Raw genomic sequence first — 15,751 nt, forward strand, 5'->3', positions numbered from 1 at the left:
AAGGCCGGGGCCTCAGGGGTTTGCGGGCGCCCAGGGGGGCGAGCCGAGAGGTAAGGGCGAGACAAAGAGCCGCCGCCGAGGCCGGTCTGGGGAAGAAATGGAAGAGGGGCGGCGCGGGGAGGGCGGACGCGCAGGAAGGGGCGTGAGGACCTGGAGGGGCAGCGCCGGGGGGAGGGCGCGGGGGGCGGAGGCGCGGGCGGCGCGAAGTTCCCGGCCTGCGCCCTGCGGGTCCGCGTGCTGGCGGCCGGGCGGGAGGAGCGAGCGGGATCGGGGCTGAAACCCGAAACCTCCGGCCCCGCGCGGCCCGGAGGAAGGAAGCGGCGGCGGCCAGGCGGGCGGTGGCCGGTCGGGCCCTGCGCTGCCGCGGCGGCGACCCCTCGGTGAGCAGGCGGGGCGCGGAGCCGGGCGCGGGCGGGATGGAGCGCGGCCGAGGTGGGGGTGCAGGGCGCGGGCGGGGCACGGGCCGGGGGTCTCCGCGCCCCTCCCCACGCCTCCCCGCCCCTCGGAGGTAGGACTGTCCCCTTGGCCGCACCCGCCTGGCTTTGGGAGCCCGAGTTCTTTGTGGAAGATCTGGGGGGCGCGCCCCTCCCGGCAGCCAGGGCTTCCCAGTGGCCCTGCTCGCAGCCTCGCTCCGCATCTCCGGCGCCGCTGAAGCCGCTGCCAGGACCCGGGCGAGAGAGGACGGCGGTGCGTGCCCCGGGACCGGCTAATTGGGGCCGTGCGCCCCCATCCGAGGGGCTCAGGCCCAGCTCGGGGACAGGTGTGCGGGGCAGAGCGGCCTCGCCCCTGCGCTGGAACCCGTGAGGACCAGGTGAGCAGCATCCGCCCGCGGGGTTCGGGGCGCTGTCTCACCGCGCCGGGCGGGGGGCGCGCCCAGAAGGCTCCGGGCTACCCTGGCGCCGCGGGGTGGCGCCTCTGCCCCTCAGATCTGCGAGAGGGCGATCCGGCTAGCTTTGGGGGGACTTGGCCAGCCTGCTGCTCCTCCTGGGTCAGAGCTTAACCCCGTGCCACCTTTGACAAAGGCCTGCGGGGCGAGGAAGCCTGGGGATGAGCGGGCCGCCGTCTGGGTGTGCTGCTCAGACATCTGCGCTCCAGCCCCGCAGCCGGGCGCGGGCACCACTTCGGGCGCAGCTCGGGGCTCAGTCTGTGCCGTGCTCTGCCTTCGGTCAGTGTTTGGGAAGTGCTTTCAAGATCAGGTCATTTGACGGGAGGTGGCGTGGTTTTGGAGGGAAAGGACCTCAATTCCTGGGTGAGCTCAGTGGGGATAAGGGTAAGTTACGTGGGCCAGGGTGTCCTGGGCCAGTGGGTGTCCTGGGCCGGCGGTGCCCTGGGCCGGCTGTGTCCTGGGCCGGGGTGTCCTGGGCCGGCGGTGTGCTGGGCCGGCGGTGCCCTGGGCCGGCGGTGTCCTGGGCCGGGGTGTCCTGGGCCGGCTGTGTCCTGGGCCGGGGTGTCCTGGGCCGGCGGTGTGCTGGGCCGGCGGTGTCCTGGGCCGGGGTGTCCTGGGCCGGCGGTGTGCTGGGCCGGCGGTGTCCTGGGCCGGGGTGTCCTGGGCCGGGGTGTCCTGGGCCGGCGGTGTGCTGGGCCGGCGGTGCCCTGGGCCGGCGGTGTCCTGGGCCAGTGGGTGTCCTGGGCCAGTGGGTGTCCTCGGCCGGGGTGTCCTGGGCCGGGGTGTCCTGGGCCGGCGGTGCCCTGGGCCGGCGGTGTCCTGGGCCAGTGGGTGTCCTGGGCCGGCGGTGTCCTGGGCCAGTGGGTGTCCTGGGCTGGCGGTGTCCTGGGCCGGCGGTGCCCTGGGCCGGCGGTGTCCTGGGCCGGCGGTGTCCTCGGCCGGGGTGTCCTGGGCCGGCGGTGTCCTGGGCTGGGGTGTCCTGGGCCGGCGGTGTCCTGGGCCAGTGGGTGTCCTGGGCCGGCGGTGTCCTGGGCCGGGGTGTCCTTGGCTGGAGGCCGGGAGAACCGGCCACACAGAGCCTCCTCCCATCCAGCCCGTCTCCTCCCCTGCGACCTCGTCCTGGACAGTCCTCGGGAGAGCTTAGCACCTGAGCATCACCTCCCCGCAGCCCCTGAGTGAGACAGGTGGGGAGAGGCCGGAAGCAGAAGGAGGGGGTGGGAGGGACCCAGGTCACAACGTCCAGACTCTTCACCCAACTCTCTTTACCTGGGATCCCCGCCACCCCTTTGGGCACTTCCTCCAGAGCACCCTTCTCTGTCCAGGGCCACACCCGTCTTATTTTACACTTGGAAGACGCTTACCAGCACTTTCATACACTTTTGTTTCTTCACCTGACAGCCCTGTGAAGCGTGTAGCCCCGTTTACAGGCGCGTTCACTGAGACCGGGGAGATGAAGTTCTCTGTCCAGCACACTGGGAGCCCACATGGAAGTCAGGTCTTCTGACGCGGCTCCATCACAGCTGGGGCCCTGGACTCAGGACCCGTCCCTGTCCTGCTCCACCACCGGCAGGGAGATTAGGCCCCTCATATGGAGGCCTGCTGAGCGCTTTAGAAACGAAATCCAAGGCCTCAGGCCCTCACATCCTCCCCTTTTGTTGCAACCCCGTGCAGTGGGAGTCTGAGAGGCGAAGGAGGGCGTGTGGTCAGAGGGGCTGAGGAAGGCAGAAATGGGCTGAACTGAAACTGGCCTAAATGTCAGCCAAAGGAGCTTTGGTTCTGTGTAGTGTAAACTCAGTGCTGGCTGGGGCTGGGCAGGAGGCTGCCTGCGGGAGGAGACCAGGCAGGGGGGCTGTGTGTGTGTGTGTGTGTGTGTGTGTGTGTGTGTTGTGGGGGGTATGCCTTCCCGTAAAGGGACGGGGGCAGGGGCAGGTGCATCAAGGCTCCAGCACAGTGTTGCCTGCCCTCAGGGGGAGCTGTGCATTTTAAAATACATTTTTATTGACTTTAAAGAGGAAGGGAGAGGGAGAGAGAGAGAGAAACATCAATGATGAGCAAGAATCATTTACCAGCTGCCTCCTGCATGCCCCCCACTGGGGATCGAGCCTGCAACCTGGGCAGGTGCCCTTGACCGGAATCGAACCCGGGACACTTCAGATAGAGCAGGCTGATGCGCTATCCAATGAGCCAAACCAGCTAGGGCGGGAGCTGTACATTTTTTATGGGGGAAAAGCTCCACGTTTTTTAAAGCTGACAACTAATTGAAAACACTTTCCCTAAGGTGCAGGCTTGCACCCTCTGCATCGGCCCTGAGGAGGCTCTTGCTGTCCTGGGAGGCACGATCAGACATCCCTGAGGTGAGAAGCGGTGCTTTCTCTTCTCGATGGTTTTCTTTGAGAACAACAACCACAGAAAACCATCCACAAAACTGGGGGTAGCGGTCAGCTCTCTGGAATTTGGAGGAAGGGCTGACTTTCTGACTCAATCACACCATTAAGTTCCCCCCCAGTTTTTCATTGAATTGTTTGCAATTCCATCAATTTGTGAGGCTCTTACTAAATTCTAGAGTTTAATCCTCTTCTTGTTAGTAAGTCAAATATCTTGCCTTTTATGTTTTCTCCATCTTTGTTTATTGTACCTTTGTGCAGGGTATTTATCTTTTAGGTGGTTAAATCTATATTGATTTTATTTTTTTTTAGTGGCTTCACATTTTCTTGATTAGGAAATCCTCTCTGTCTCAATATTAAATTTTCCCTTCTCCATTTTTCTTTGCTATTGTTTATTTAAATAGATTTTAAATTACTGTTTTTCTTATTTCTTTCCGTTTCTTTCCTCCCTGGCACCAGGCTTGACTTGGTCCGTGAGCCCCTTTAGCCAGTGTGGCATGTATAATTTCTTTCATTTTCATAGTGACTTTTTTACCAAGTTGCTTTTTTTTTTTTTAGTTCTGCATCCTTTCTTCAATTTAATGTTTAAAGACATGGCAGAGAGGTTATCTCTTACTACATAAATCACTAAAATGAGCAAAGGAGCAGCTACCCAAGTAACATAGGAAATCCACAGAAAAACCTTGTGATCACAGAAGTAATTACCAGGCCAGGGGGGTGCAATGCAAAGAAAATTCTCGCCTGATTTAAATTCCGGTCTGATGCACCACGTCTTAAGGATGAGCTCTTCTGCAGGTGGGAGAAGGGGCAGGAGGGACATCCGGGTGATGACAGCATCGTCATGTGCAAAGCCATGGACTTGGAGGATGGAGAGTGCCCCGGGGTAGCCGAAGGGGAGGGTCCCGCGAGCGAACACATCCTGCGGGTGCCAGAGAACGACATGGCACCGTCAGGCCTGCGTAGGGCACTGGCAGCCTGGCAGCAGAGTGGAGCGGGGGGCGAGATCAAAGATAAGACGAGATGGGAACGTCTGGCAGTCCTCGGGGGACGATGGGGGTGTTCTGGGCCGGGGCAGTGGCAGGGAGGATGCAGTTTTGAGTGAGAAGTTAGTGATGCACTCAGTGTCCGGGAAAGGAGTGGAACCAACCGACGCCTGACACACGTGACTTACCGAGAAGGTCAGTGTGGGAATCCAGGGCTCATTCATCGACCCGGCCACACGGGGAGTGTCAGTCCGGGCCTTCCACGGCAGGAATTCCTGGCAAGAGGAGTCTGGGGCCGTGGTCGGCAAACTGCGGCTCATGAGCCACATGCGGCTCTTTGGCCCCTTGAGTGTGGCTCTTCCACAAAATGCCACGGCCTGGGCGAGTCTATTTTGAAGAATTGACGTTAGAAGAAGTTTAAGTTTAAAAAATCTGGCTCTCAAAAGAAATTTCAGCCGTTGTCCTGTTGGTATTTGGCTCTGTTGACTAATGAGTTTGCCGACCACTGGTCTGGGGCATCCAAATTTCTGACTTGAGTGATCGAGCGGGCGGTGTTCTTTCGATGGCAGAGAGAAACGTGCAGAACGGCATGTTGAGATGGTCGGGCAGGGATGCTGGATTCCACCTGCACACGCATCCCAGGCGTCTGGGCGTGACATCCGGGAGAAGACATCCCCCAGGAGGTGGCTATGAGGCTGGAGCTCCAAAGAGTTGTCGGGGTTATAGATGGAGATTTGGGGATCATCTTTGTTTAAGTGGGTACAGAGAGGGAGCAGAAGAGAGAGAGATGCCATATCAAATCCGACTCTGTTTTCAGTTACAGTTTGCATTTGGTATTACTTCGTGTTCGTTTTGCGTGTATGCATACATGCATAGTGGTTAGACAATCATGTACTTTACACAGTGGAAATAGGATTCTTTTTTTTTTTTTTTTTTTGCAAGAGATACAAAATCCAGTTGAAATTGACTTAAGCAAAAAGGAAAGCTACTGGCTCATGCCACTGAGGAGCTCGGGGGTCTGTTTGGCTTCAGGCAGGGGTCCAGGTTGAAATCAGTTCATCGGGTCTCCTTTTCTGACGTCCTCTGTCTCAGGCTGTCCCCCGAGGAAGCTGTCTTTCTCCCATCTATCCCCGCAACAGCCTCCTTATATCTCATAAGCGGATGGGGTGGTGGGAGTTGGGATATGATTGAGAAGGCGCTAAGTGGAGTGTCATATCCACGAAGGCACAGGGACTCACACTGTGGCTGTGGTCGGCAAACTGCGGCTCGCAAGCCACATGCGGCTCTTTGGCCCCTTGAGTGTGGCTCTTCCACAAAATACCACGGCCTGGGTGAGTCTATTTTGAAGAAGTGGCATGAGAAGAAGTTTAAGTTTAAAAATGTGGCTCTCAAAAGAAATTTCAATCGTTGTCCTGTTGATATTTGGCTCTGTTGACTAATGAGTTTGCCGACCACTGAGCTATGGAAAGAGGGACCCCACAGAGGAAGCTCAGGCCAGCTACCGGAGCAGGGGGAAGGGATGTAGAGGAGGCAGACGGTTCATTTCCTAGATGAGAAAGGAGATGAGAAGGGAGGGCGTGCCCCAGAAGGGAGACAGTAACACTTACAGGGCGGGACGGTTGCCGGTAAATGGGGCTGGTCAGGAGCGGAGGAGGGAGCTGCCGGAGAGAGCAGGTCAGGGAGCCCAGCGACAGGGAGTCTCCGGCAGAAACGGAAGCAGTCGCAGGCGCCCCGCTGCAGAGAGCTCCAGGAAGGGCCGCTGGATTCGGCTGGGAGGTCACTGGCAGCCTTGCCCAAAGAGGAGATCACCACTTACTATACACTGTGACTGCGACTGTCTTCCAGAGGGGTCCTATCTTACCGCCGTGCGCATGCCCATCCAGCCCTGGGGATGGCCAGGTCAGGGCAGGGATGCAGTGACGGAATCAGGAAACCTGGGCTTTGTCAGTAAGGAGGTGCATGGCTGTAACTAACTCCCCTCCCCTCTTGGGCTTCAGTTCCAGCTGCAACATAGCACGACTAGAATGAATTACTTCTCAAGGTCTCTCTTAGGTTTCGAATGCTGGGGAGTCATGAATATGATCACTTCACACATTTTTAAAAAACGTTTTCCCTATTGAATATCAGATCTAAGTAGATGTTAATGAATAGGGGGATATAAAATATTTATTTTCTCTACATACAAAGTGCTGCTGGGAGGTCAAAGGGGCCACTGAGGAAGGATTTCTAAGCCATCTGCAGGGGAAAGCATCTTCTCCGAAAATAAAAACTCGTGCTAGGGCATGCGTGTCTGAAAGGATAACTAAAACAGAAAAGGAAGACGGTGGCTAGTAAGTGGTGCTCAGGGTCATCCTGGAGGTGGAAGGTTCCAGAAAGGGGTCTTCAGAATTTTGCTTTTAAGGTGGACCTTGAACTAGATGTTATTCCCATGAGCGGCACAGGGAGGTCAGAGGCTTGGGCATGGCTGACGCTGGTGATCGCCAGCTTTCCCAGGCTGTGTGAGTCCGCCTGCCTGTCGGGGTCCCCCCCCCCCCTGGAGAAAATGCTTCATTACAACAAGCAAAGGAGAGAATAACGAGGAGGCTTTTTAATCCAGAGGAGACATGGTGTAGCCTGGACCAGGATGGCGGTGGTGGGGATAGTGAGACATAGTTGAATTCGAGATACATTTCATGCGTATATGCATAGTGGTTAGACCAGTGGTCGGCCAACTGCGGGTCGCGAGCCACATGCAGCTCTTTGGCCCCTTGAGTGTGGCTCTTCTACAAAGTATCATGTGCGGGCGTGCATGTACAGTGTGATTGAAACTTCGTGGCCCCTGCGCAGAAGTCGGTTTTCGGCTCTCAAAAGAAATTTCCATCATTGTGCTGTTGAGATTTGGCTCTGTTGACTAATGAGTTTGCCGACCACTGGGTTAGACAATCAATCAGAGTGGCTGATGGACCAGTTAGGGGATGTGAGAGGAAGTGAGGAGTCAGGAGGCCCCGATGTTGAGGGTCTGTCTGGGCAACGGGAGGGATGGGGTAGCATCACATGAGGTGAAGAAGGGGGTGGAAAGGTTTGAGGCGAAAGATTGGAAGTCGGGTTTGGACACGTTAGGCCTGCGCACAGTGACATCCCAGTGCAGTGCTGAGCAGCTGCTGGATGGGCCGTCGGGAACTCCGGCGTGGCCTTGGCCTCGGCTGCTGCCAGCAGGGGCTCCGCGCCACGCCCTCGGTCCGGCCGCCTGTGAATCACCGCACTGGTGCTGGCAGAGCAGCAGGTGGGCTTGGAAGAGCCTGGGCAGCGCTGACCTGGTCTGACCCAGCTCTGCCTTCGGGATTGCGGGGATCCCGGATCCAGGCCGATGGCCACGGGCCAGTGCGGGAGGCTTTGAGGAGCCTCCTCTGGAGCGCTGGCGTGTCCGCCCTCTCCCACCCGGCAGCAGCCAGGTCAGACGGCCCGGGGCCGGAGTTGTTTCTGTGGGAAGGTCTTGCTGCACCTTCGATGGCTGAAGCCTCCCCCTCGCGCTGTGATCAAGCCGTCACTGGCTTTTCTCCTCTTTCCGGAAGCTTTCCCTCGGGGCCCAAGACTCTGCCTTGGGTGACTTGACTTCACCATGACGTCAGCTGCTGTTTGTGGAGTTTCCGGGAGGCTCGCGGGGACCTCCCCTGTCCGTGTTGGCCGGGAAACAGGAGGGCGATGATGGCAGCTCAGTTGCTGGGGGAGGCCTGGAGAGAGGCCAGTTGCCCTTTGAAGAAGTTCAGCTGACAGCCAGCCCGTGGCTCAGAGTCCAGCTGGGCTTAGTACTGAGTGTTCCTCTCGTTCCCCAGCACAGGAAACACTGCAGCAGAGGCCTTTGGTGACCAGAAAGTTGGGTTTTGGTTCAGTATGTGATCCAGGGGTGTGCAGGCCCATTACGAGCTGTATTCAGGGGCTCGGCCGTGGACTAGTCCCTCGTGAGGAATGATCCTTGCTCCACAAGGCCTGCGCGTCCTACCTGTTCCAGCAGGGGTTACTCTAGGGCCGTGGTCGGCAAACTGCGGCTTCGCGAGCCACATGCGGCTCTTTGGCCCCTTGAGTGTGGCTCTTCCACAAAATACCACGGCCTGGGCGAGTCTATGTTGAAGAAGTGGCGTTAGAAGAAGTTTAAGTTTAAAAAATTGGGCTCTCAAAAGAAATTTCAATTGTTGTGCTGTTGATATTTGGCTCTGTTTGCTAATGAGTTTGCCGACCACTGGGCTAGGGGCTTTCTGTGGTTCATCTCTGTCCGTGGGTGAGAGGCTGTGAGGATCACCCTGCCTTCATCGCATGGCCTTCCAAACCCTGTGGGGGGGGGGGGGAATTAAAGAGCAGGTACCCTGGGACTTTTTTTTTAATTTTAAAATTATGGTAAAATACATATAACATAAAATATAGCATTTTAGCCACTTTTAAGTGCACAGTTCAGTGGTACTTGGTACATTTCATATAGTGCAACCACCCCCACCCTCCGTGTCCAGAGCTTGTTTCATCTTGCAAAACTGAAAAATAGCTCCCCATTCCCTTCTCTGCCCAGCCCCAGGCAGCCGTTCTGCTTTCTCTATGATATCGACTAGTCTAAGTGCCTCGTGATAAGTGGAATCATACAGTATTTGTGTTTTTGTGGCTGGCTTATGTCACTCAGCATAATGTGCTCAGGATTCATCCATGTTGCAGCATGGGTCAGAATGTCTTGCCTTTTTAAGGCTGAATAGTATTCCATTACATGGATAGATCACATTTGGCTAATCCAGTCATTGGTTGATGGACACTTGGGTTGCTTCCACATTTTAGCTCTTGTGAATAATGCTATGAACGTGGGTGGGCAACTATGTCTTCAAGACCTTGCTGTCAGTTATCCGGGGTATATAACCAGAAATCGAATTGCTGAGTCAGATGGAAATTTTGTTTAATTTTTTGAGGACTGACCATGCTGTTTTCTACATTGGCTGCTCCATTTTACATTCCCACCAGCAGTGCACAAAAGCTCCAATTTCTCCACATTCTCACCGATACTTGTCATTTTCTATTTTCTTTATTTCTTCTTCTTCTTCTTCTTCTTCTTCTTCTTCTTCTTCTTCTTCTTCTTCTTCTTCTCCTCCTCCTCCTCCTCCTCCTCCTCCTCCTCCTCCTCCTCCTCCTCCTCCTCCTCCTTCTCCTTCTTTTGATAGTTGCCATCCCAATGGCTGTGAGGTGGTATCTTGTAATTTTGATTTGCTTTTCCTAATGATTAGTGACCTTGAGCATCTTTTCATGTGCTTATCAGCCAAGGGTTGTTGTTGTTTTGTTGTTGAATTTTAGTTCTCGATATGTTCTAAATATTAATTCCTAATTGGACATTTGATTTGCAAATATTTCCTACCATTCTGTGAGTTGCCTTTTTACTCTGTCAATAGTATCTTTTGATGTACAAAATTTTTAAATTTTCATAAAGTTCCATTTATCTATTTTTTTTCTTTGTTTGCTCTCAGTGGCACATCCAAGAACTCATTGCCAAGTCCAGCGTGTGACTTGGTATATTTTGAGTTATTCTCAAGCCCCTTTCTCCCCTCCCCCATTTGTTGGTTTGTTTCTTTCTCTCCTTCCATAAAGTTATTAGACCAACAGATCAATAAAGTAGTTAGACTTACGGCATCTTCATCCATTCTGCAAGCAGGGAGAGGACAGGCAGGAGCGAAGCAAATTAGAAATGGGAGCACGCAGCACCGCTGGCTGGAGCGGAAGGCACATGAAGGGGTTGGCGGTGAGAGTGGAGGAGGCCACAGCGGGCAGAATCTCACCTGCTCTGGGGATGGAGGGGTTGAAGGTGCATGGCAGCCCTCGGCCAGAGGACCAAACTGTGGAACGACTACTAACTGTTCTCTCGAACCAGGCACTCAACCTTTCTGAGCCTCAGTTTCTCCATTTTATTATTTAACAGACACTTGTGCAAATATTAACTCATTGATTCCTCCCACCAACCCTATGAGGAATATTCTCTGAGCGGGAATATTCTCTCCATTCACAAGTGCGAAGCCGACGCCCAGGGAGGTTGAGGAACGTGCCAAGGCCCAGAGCCTGGAAGCAGCGGAGCCAGGATTTGAACCCAGGCCCTTTAGCTCCTGAGTTCATGCTCTCCCTGAAGTGCGGAGAGGAGCCATTCCTACCTCTAACCGTCACGCACTAGGTCAAATGAGACGATGTTTATAAAGGTACGTTGCGTGCTGCACAGTGTTTTGCAAACACGGATAATAGTTACTAATAATTAAGCAGCACTCTGGAAATGGGTACGATTCCCCAAGGTGTGGGGAGAGGAATGGATCACGGGCCGAGCCTTGGGGAGTGTCCGTGCTGAGGAGCAGGAGCTTGTCTTGGGGAGACATTTGACAAGAGTCAGCGCTGACGTCCTTGCGGATGTGGTACCGTCCGTGGCAGGATCTGGGGGAACCTGGCCTCCAGGCTTCCAGCTCCCGCACAGGACGCAGAGCAGCCAGGGGCTCACACTGAGAGTGTCTGTGCAGAGGGACCACTGCCCTGCGTCTCCCACGGGCAAACTGAGAACGCAGACGGACCACAAGGCCCCTGGCCCGGACTCTCGCCTCCTTTCCCTCCTCTGGTGCATGGAGCTCAGGCCTGCTCCCGTCAGAAGTGAGAGGTTTTGAACCAAGACTTTACTGGGTCGGGTGCCTTCATGGGGACAAGAGCAAAGCACTGTGCACTGTCACAGACCCTGGGCTGGCTGGCTGGCCGTCCGTCTTCAGCTCAGCTGTCACGGGAGTGCCAGGGTCGAATGGAGGAGGGCAGAGAGGGGACCCAGGGTCCTGTGATCTCCTTCTGGCACTGAGCGAGCTGTGTGGCCTGGTTTGTGGGTGGAGTGGGGGCAGGGGTTTGCTCTTTATCTTAGTGCAAAAGAGGGTGGTTATTAGAACCTTCTTCCCAACTCTACCCGCCCCCGCAAGCTGGTGAGTGATGTGTATAAAGTGCTTTGAGGTGCTGAGATGAAGAGCCCCCAGAGTGCGACCAAAATAGCATCACAGTGACCTCACCTGGGCCCCTTTGAAGTGGTGCTGAGGAGTATTTCCTCGCCCCAGGGCTGTTTATTCAAACAGCTACGTACCTCCCTGCTGGCCCTGAGCTGGTTCCTCAAACACAGGTCCTTTGGCTTCTACACTTAACCCCCAGGCCTCACTGTGGCTCTGACACATGCAAGCGACGGCTCTGAGCAGAAAAGGAGTCCAGTGTAAGTCAAGGAAATCCAAGAGTTCTAGGTCAGATATGAGGTGAGCCGCAAAATATCAGACTGACACAATTAAATAAGAGGGGGAAAATCCACCCTTATGTTATAGTCATTTTGTCCTCACACACCAGGCTTTTCTAGAATTTTATCTTGGGAATTACCATGCTAACCAATTTATAAAGCAATGAATACCTGTCTCAGTATTCCATAGTGTTGCCTTGCGTTTTGTTTTTTGAACCCACACAATGGTATTAATCTCATTTGAGTGGCAGGTTTGGCTTTGATGACTGGAGGCTACTACCAGTCCTGGCTCCCGCAGACAGCTCACTCCCGGGGATTGGTCAAGAAGACTGGAGGCTTATATGCATGCACACAAGTCCTTTGGTTGATCTCTCCCCCTTACCCCCACCCTCCCCTACCTTCCCTCTGAGGTTTGACAGTCTGATCGATGCTTCCCTGTCTCCGGGTCTGTTTTTGTTCATCGGTTTATGTTGTTCATTATTTCCCATAGATGAGTGAGATCATGTGATACTAGAAATACGCATATAAGAACAGAAAATGAGACAAGCAATAATGGTTATGCTGAGAGGCAAATGAATCAGTCTGTAGTGAGTTTCTTTCTGGGCCAACAGTTCTTTTGAGTCCCAATTTCAATGTCAAACAGTTCCTTATGTGTACATGTCAGCAATGATATTTCAGTTCTGGATGGTGGACAAATGGTGGTAATGCAGGTCCGACCCTCTCTGGTTTGGTCCTGGGCAACCTGCAGTGACGCACAGCTGCTGACTGCTAGTATGGCAAGGCGTCGTCAGCGTCTTCCATCTCTGGACTGTTTCTCCTCCGTCTTCATGGCTGGAGTAGTCCTGTCAATTCCTCTCTGTTGCAGGAATCCACATGGTCTCGGAGTTGTTTTCTGAAAATATACAAACATATTCTTGACCAAAAGTTAATAAAGGAATATTTTCTATAAATTTGACTTGGGATCCTTTTTCATTTTTTGCCCAAACGATTTTCCTTTGGCTTGTTTTGACACCATGTGTGTTTTTCATGGGTGTCTTGCTGTTAGCATTACCAATGAAAGTTAATTTTCTAAAGTAAAAATTTTCTAGATGTAATTTACTTACAGGATATTTTTCCTTACATGATATTCTTCTACTATCCCCCCTTTTTTGATTTATATTAGGAGGCTTTTGGACATTTTATAATGCAGTCTTAATAACTTTTAAATTTTAATTTTTTACACTAAAATATGACTGCTTTAGGTTCATTGCATGTTACGCAATTTTACCATGAGATGAACTACCAATAAAAATTTTAGTTAACACTTTAGGAACAGCTTTTTGTCCAGTACAATTAATTTTTCTAGAATATTCACTTATTTCAATTAGCCAATTTAAATTAGTCTGAAAACTTGACTACTATTTTACTGTCTACCAGTGGTCACAGACAACAGGGGGGTGAGGGCATGCGTGGGGAGGGGTTTGGGATGGGAATGGGGGGATGAGGACAAATATGTAATACCTTATTCAGTAAAGAAATTTAAAAAAGAAAGAAAGAAAAAAAATTGCTGGGCATAATGCAAGGCACGGGAAAGATGCTTCTCCATTTATGGAACCAGAAACAACAAAAATGGCCAAACAGAAGAAAGGGAAATAAAATGTTTTCCTCATCCTCCTGAAAAGAGGTGCTTTTCCCCCTTCCCCCCACCCTCCCCTACCTTCCCTCTGAAGAAAACAAAGTGGAGCACCCAAGAAAGCAAATTTTAGAATTATTACTTTCAATGTAGGTTTATGCTTTGAAAGAGGCTGCATTTCTAATCTAAGAGTCAGCATGACCTCTGAGAGCCAAAACGAGGCCAAGTCACAAATAACAATCTTAATATCCAATCTTTCACTAGCTGCCTCCATTTCCCCAACAATTAGATATTCCAATCTCCACTTTACAATGTAGGTTTTCATAAGCATAAAACTGCTTCTTCACATGAACACAATTCTTATATGTTCCTCAATTTACTCTTTTATAAACTATATATTTACAAATAAAATTTTAATATATCATATTTGTAGTAAAAAAAAGAAGAAGAAGAAGAAGAAGACTGGAGGCAGTTCCAAGAGAGGAGGGGCCACAGTGCGTAGAGCCGGGACAGTGCTGACATGCCTGGCCTTCCTTGGAGGGAAGGAGTTCTGATGTTCGCATTAAACCTCAATCAAGTTCCAATCATGTTGTTTCTCCAAGCTGGAGCTGGGGGGGGGGGGGGGGGGGGAAGGGAGATTATCTGTTCAGGGCAGGACGGAGTGAGTGTGGGAGTGGAACACCCTTGTGTCTGGCAACAGAACTGGCCAGGAGAGGGGAAATGTGAGTCACTCTAGAGTTTGCTTCATTCGATGGGCCCTGGCTTGTCAGGCCCCTGGTACGCTGGCTGCCTGCCTGGGCGCCTTCATGGGCTGGGGCATTCCAAACCCGCTCTTGTTCGTTAAAAGTACACCCCCGAGGATTTGCTGGGGCTTGTGCCCTCCCCTCTCCAGGCTCCTGGCAGAGGCTGGGGTGTGGGTTTCCCTGGTGGGCAGGTCTTTGTCCCACCTCCCTCTCTGCCTCCTGCGAGGAGCCTAGGACTGCAGCCAGCCCGCGGCTGGGATTTCACAGTTCGGTGTGCCTGCTAATACGGCCCCCGGAGAGCAGCCGGGCCCAGGAGGACTTCATTCCTTCTTTAAAATAAAGGTTTGCACCCAATTTTTATTCCTTTCGTGTTTACTTTATAATGTTAACCATCATGTTTGACTTAACAATGACATGGTTTTGAAGGTTAGTCATTCATCAACTGGTAATTCTTGAGTTACACGTTGTGTGCCAGGCACTTGCCCAGGTGCTGGGGAAACAGCCATGGCCAAGGCTTCTGGACCAAGACTAACTTAGGATATTTTTACTGTAATCACACCTCTAAGGGCTCCCATCTTTCTTAGTGTTTTAATCTCATTTTGCTTTAAAAGCTCCTGTCAGTTTTTTGTTCCACCTTTTCATGCGTTCATTGGTTGATTCTTGTATGTGCCCTGACGGGGATCAAACCTGCAACCTTGGCACATGATGATGATGCTCCAACCATGTGAGCTACCCAGCCAGGGCTCTCAAAGTCTGTTTTCTTAGCCACTGTGTTATCACGTGTGCAGTTAAGAGTAACAGGCTTGTGTAGGGCCTTGTTTTGAGACAGCGATGAATAATTTACAGGTAAGAGTTAACAAAATCTACAACTCACAAAATAAAGACAAAACCCACAATGACCTCCCAAAGACAGATGTAGACATCCGAGGCTCATTTCTAAAGCGCAGTCGAGGCACGAAGCTGGAGGAACCTAGCACATTGCATCACTGAATCAAAAGTCAGAATGCTTTGGCAGCCCGGACATACGGGCCGAAGTGGACAAAATAAAATGTAATAGAAATAACTTTTTTAAATTTAGGCTTAAAAACATTAATTTCATAGGTTCACCATACCTTCCTTCACAGAAATTCGTATGTGTGTGAACGTTGGCTTTTAGTTGAGCTCACACTTATATGAGCTCATTAAAGCCCAACAGGCTGATACACTTGCTTAAGAAAACACTTCTTCCAGATTATCCTGATCGTGGAGGAAATTGCCCCTGTGTCCTCCACCCTCACCCGCCACATCCAGAATGGTGTGTGCAGGTTTGGGGACCACCAGTCGAGAGGGTCACAGACATCCATGAGCAGGTCCCCAGCAGGGAGTCTGAGGTAGGGGCGGCCTGGCCGGCATCTCACGATCGGGGAGACTTTATCTGGAGAAGGGAAGGAAGTAACTTGTGAAGTATTTCGAGGCTGTCAAATGCAGGAGAGACTAGAATTACTGGGTCCTGCTCAAGCGAGCGGGCCTAGGACCCGGGGTCATGACCCCCAGGGTGGGCTCCCTCTGCAGGGAATCTTGTCTTGAGGAGTGCCGGGGAGGCCAGGGCTGCCTCCCGTGCCAGCTGCTCCCTGTGGCCAGAGGTGTTTGGTGGAGGTGTGGGAGAGCCGAGGGGCCGCGGCCGTGCGAGGCACCGGCTCTTCCTGTCTGGCTCGTGCAAAGCAATCTCTCCTTCCTTTCTGGTGTCTTCTGTTTGTGGGGAGCCAGAGCAGGTGGGAAAGTGATTGTGGGATTTTTTGGCTGATCGTAGCAGACAGAAATTTTTGGAGAGACATTCATCGGCAGCATTTAATGCTAACATGTGTCAATGTTGAGTTTCAGCCAAGATCCCGAGCCAGTTTCCCGAGAGCAGGAACTGTGCCTCCCA

The 15,751-nt window shown here is 52.8% G+C and overlaps 1 protein-coding gene across 6 annotated transcripts in view; it reads left to right on the forward strand.

Annotated features, from left to right (window-relative positions):
* The window catches only part of GPR161 (G protein-coupled receptor 161), a 38,242-nt gene continuing 22,491 nt past the window's right edge, over positions 1 to 15,751 (forward strand). The window contains exons 1-2 of one of the 6 annotated variants that reach the window (XM_079760710.1): positions 428 to 811; positions 3,171 to 3,240. The gene's annotated coding sequence lies outside the window, so the exon portion shown is untranslated. Of the gene's footprint in view, positions 51 to 221; positions 381 to 427; positions 812 to 2,831; positions 3,241 to 13,735; positions 14,188 to 15,751 lie in introns of those variants that run through there. The other 5 variants (XM_079760706.1, XM_079760707.1, XM_079760708.1 and 2 more) reach the window with 5 other exon arrangements.

The sequence above is a fragment of the Cnephaeus nilssonii genome, assembly GCF_951640355.1.
Source record: "Cnephaeus nilssonii genome assembly, chromosome: 21".
Classification (NCBI taxonomy): Eukaryota; Metazoa; Chordata; class Mammalia; order Chiroptera; family Vespertilionidae; genus Cnephaeus; species Cnephaeus nilssonii.